The following is a 4,795-nucleotide window of genomic DNA, read 5'->3' on the forward strand; positions in this document are numbered from 1 at the left end:
TAGCTGTCTTGTACTGTGAAGTAAATTTCAACTCATAGTGACCTTATATGACAGAACAGAACTGTCCCATAGGGTTTCCTAGGCTGTAATCTTTTAGGAGCTCTGGTGGCGTAGTGCTTAAGACACTTGACTGCTAACCAGAAGGCTGGCAGTTCAAACCCACCAGCCACTCTTCGGAAGGAAGGTTGGGCAATTTACTTCCGCAGTGATACCAACTTGGAAACCCAAGAAGGGGTCACTATGAGTTGGGTTCAACTCAATGGCATGTAACAGCAACAATAACAATCTTTACGGGAACATATTTCCAGGTCTTTTCTCCCACAGGGTTTGAACTACCAACCTTTCAGTTACCAGCCCAGCACTTAACTGTTGCACAAGCAGGGCTCCCAGAGATCCTAATCAGGTTTTTCACTGCCTCATTCCACATATAAATAGGCAACTAAGAATTACCAAACACTTGAAGAAAGACGGAGAAGTCTCAAGATAACCAAAAAGTACCCACGGGGAAAACAAATAATTCTGGGTTGAATGGAGAACTGAAAAAATAAAATAAAATAAATCCTAATTAATATTTTCAACATATTTTAGAATTAATATATTCAATATATCCTACAAAACAGAGATGGGATATTATTTTTAAAAAATTAAAAGACAAAAAGAGAGAACACAAAAGAACACTATTAAAAAAAAATCCATTGTTATTGAGTCGATTCTGACTCATAATGACCCCCATTGGGTTTCCAAGGAAGTAGATTGCCTTATCTTCCTCCCAAGAAGCAGCTGGAGGTTTGAACCACTGACCTTCTGGTTAACATTTGAATGCCTTAAAACAAACCAAAAACCAATCTCATTGCTGTGGAGTCAGATCCGACTCATAGCGACCCCTCCCTGGGTTTCTGAGGCAGTATCACTACGGAAGTAGATTGCCCAACCTTCCTTCTGAGGAGTGGCTGGTGGGTTTGAACCACCAGGCTTCTGGTTAGCACTCACATGCCTTAGGCACTAAGATTGATGAAATTCAGAACATATTTGACAAATAAAATCAAGTAATCACCAAAAAATAGCTTAGAAAAAAAGAATATAAAACATCAGAAAAACTATAAGGAATACAAATCAATTCAAAAACTTCAGCATCTAATTAATAAAAGGTTCAGAGAGAAGAGAAAAAATAGATTATAGAAGAAATTTCCCATCAATAAAGAACACAAATCTTTTGATAAATAGGCCTATAGTGATAAATGCAATAAAGGAAAAGGAGCTATAAATGTTGTGAACTTTTGGATCTTTAAGGATTCAGGGAAAATTCTAGAAGTTTCCAGGGAGAGGGGGAAAAAAAACAATTTGCCTGCAAAGAAATAAAAATAGAACTAACATCAAACTTCCCAAGAGCAACACTGAAAGACAAAAGAAAATACTTTTCAAAATTGAAGGAAATTTGATTGAATACTCAGTTAAATTGGCAACTAAGTGTGCCATTTTGCTAACCAGAAGGCTGGCGGTTCAAGTCCACCAGACACTCCACAGAAGGAAGACAGGGCAATCTACGTCCATAAAGATTTACTCCCTCAGAAGCCCGAAGGGGTCACTGTGAGTCAAAATCAACTCGATGGTAGTGAGTTTGTTTTTCGGTCTTAAAGTCTCCAAAAGTTTATCTCCCAGATCCTGCATTAGGAAATTACTTGAGAATCTGCTTCAACAAAAAAAAGGAGTAATGCAAGAAAGAGAAAGACCTGGAATTCAGGAAATTCTGGTTCCAGGCCAGTAGTTAAACCCAGAATAATGCCACAGACTCAGTCTGTATGGAACAGTAGGACATAGAACACCACATGGGAGGAATCCATAATGAAAAGGTTATTCCCTAAGTTTTATATCATACTTGAGAAGTTAGAAAATGTTAAGGATAAATTGCAGACAATGAAAAAAATGTAATCATAAACTCAAAGAGAAACAAAATTCTATTTAAAAAGGAAAACAAAATCACATCCTGTGCTTGAGAATGAAAGAATTACTATAGTGGAAATGTCAATTCTACCTAAAGCAATCTACAGAAATAATGTAATACTACTACAAATCCCAGCAGCATTCTTTCCTGAAATGGGAAAACTAATGACCAAATTCATATGGAAAGGAAAGACACTCCAAATAGCCAAAGCAATATTGAAGAAAAAGAACAAAGCAGGAAGCCTCACACTCTCTGATATCGAAACACACTATACAGCCACTTTAATCAAAACAGGCTGGTATTGCTTCAATGATAGACACATAGACCAGTGGAATAGAATTGAGAACTCAGAATTAAACCTAGCCATCTATGGACAATGGATTTTCAGCAAGAGGTCAAAGTCTATTCAGTGAGGCAGAAACACTCTCTTTAATAAATGATGCTGGCAAAAATGTTATCCACATGCAGAAAAATGAAACAGGACACATACCTCACACCATACACAAAATCTAACTCAAAATGGATCAAAGACCTAAATATTAAACCTAAAACTGTAAAATTCCTGGAAGAAAACTATGGGAACTACTCTTTTGTAAAGATAGGATAACAAATATTACCAAAAATGCATGAATAGAAGAAGACAAAGTAGGTTAAGGGCACCACATAAAAATTAAGAACTTATGCTTATGAAAAGATTTTATTAAAAGAGTAAATAGACAACATAAAAGCTAGGAAAAGAATCTTCAGAAATGACTTATCTGGTAAGGGTCTAATCTTTAAAATATATTTTTAAAAAACCACAACAAATTAACTAAAAAAGACAATTCAATTACAAAATGGGCAAAGGACATGAACAGAACTTAACACTAAAGAAGGATTCCAAGCAGTCAAATGTATGGAAGATGTGCATGATCATTAGCTATTATTTGATTTGATGCAAATCAAACTAGAGTGAGATACCATTTTATCCAGGCTAAAATAGCACTGATTAAACAAAACAAAACAGATAACAACAGAAGTTGGCAAGGGTGTGAGAAGGTTGGAACCTTTATTCATTGCTGGTGGGACTGTAAAATGGTGCAACCAATATGGAAAATGGTTTATCACTGTATCAAAAAACTAGAAATAGAACTACCCTATGATCCAGCAATCCCACTCATAGGTATATACCTTAACCCACTGCCATCAAGTCAGATCCAACACATAATGACCCCTCCTTGGGTTTCCAAGGTGGTATCACTACAGAAGTAGATTGCCCAACCTTCCTTCCAAGGAGTGGTTGCTGGGTTTGAATCCCCAGCCTTCTGGTTAGCAGTCAAATGTCTTAGGCACTATGCCATCAGAGCTCCCAGTATATACCTTTTGTTGTTGTTGTTGTTGTTATGTGCAGTCAAGTTGGGCCCAACTCATAGCAAGCCCTCCTTGGGTTTCCAAGGCGGTATCACTACAGAAGTAGATTGTCCAACCTTCCTTCCAAGGAGTGGCTGGTGGGTTTGATCCCCCAGCCTTCTGATTAGCAATCAAGTGCCTTAGGCACTATGCTACCAGAGCTCCTTAAAGATCTAAAAATAATGACATGAACAGACATAAGAACATTTATGCTCATTGCTGCTTTATTCACAATAGCAAATAAATGGAAACAGTCTAAGTGTCCATCAGTGCATTAATGGGTAAACAAGTTGTGGTACATACATACAACGGAATACTACAAATCTTAAAGAATAATGGTGAGTCCACAAAACATATTATAATTTGGATGGCCCTGGAGGGTATAAGGCTAAGTGAAATAAGTATATTAGGATAGATATTGTATGATCCCTTGTTTATAAGAAGACAAGAATAGATCAATGTAGAGAGACCAACGTTCACTGGTGGTTACCAGGGAGGGTGGGATGGAGAAAGTACACTTTATACGGTAGAGACTAGTCTATTTTTGGAGATGGAAAAATGGCACTGAATGTAGATGTAGTGAGCATAGCACAACCAAAGCAAAAATGAGTGTTTGAGTACACACTGATGGGTATGGACATACTGGTATATGGGTAGGTAAAGGTGTATAGATAGGTTAGAACAGATAGAAGTATCTATAGGTATAAATATGTGGGTGTAGGCACATATATTCATTGAAGACACAAATATGGACACTCCACAGATATAACCAAACATGTTCCAAAACTGATTTTCTGGTTTGAAAGCTTAGGACCATAGTCTCATGGGATAACTCAGTCAATTGGCATAACATATTGTTGTTCTTGTTGTTATTGTTAGGTGCCATTGAGTCAGCTCTGACTCACAGCAACCCTATGTACAACAGAACAAAATACTGCCCAGTCTTGTGCCATTCTCACAATCCTTGCTGTACTTAAGCCCATCATTACAGCCACTGTGTCAATCCATAGTGTTGAGGGTCTTCCCCTTTTTCACTCAGCCCCCACTTTACCAAGCATGATATCCTTCTCCAGGGAATGGTCCCTCTGACAACATGACCAAAGCAGGTGAGATGAAGATTGGCCATTCTTATGTCCAGGGAGCATTCCAGTTGCACTTCTTCCAGGACTTGTTCATTCTTCTGGCAATCCATGGTATTTTCAGTATTCTTCTCCAACACCGTGATTCAAAGGCATCAGCTTTTCTTTGGTCTTCCTTATTCATTGGCCAGCTTTCAGATGCATATGAGGCAATTGAAAAATACCTTGGCTTGCGTTAGACACACCCTAATCTTCAAATTGACATCTTTGCTCTTCAACAATTTAAAGAGGAGCTCTGGAAGCATAGTGCCTAAGGCACTTGACTGCTAACCAGAAGGCTGGTGGTTCAAACCCATCAGCCACTCCTCGGAAGGAAGATGGGGCA

Source organism: Orycteropus afer, unplaced genomic scaffold (genome assembly GCF_000298275.1).
Source record: "Orycteropus afer afer isolate SDZICR_OR568_19922 unplaced genomic scaffold, OryAfe1.0 scaffold00013, whole genome shotgun sequence".
Taxonomy (NCBI): domain Eukaryota; kingdom Metazoa; phylum Chordata; class Mammalia; order Tubulidentata; family Orycteropodidae; genus Orycteropus; species Orycteropus afer.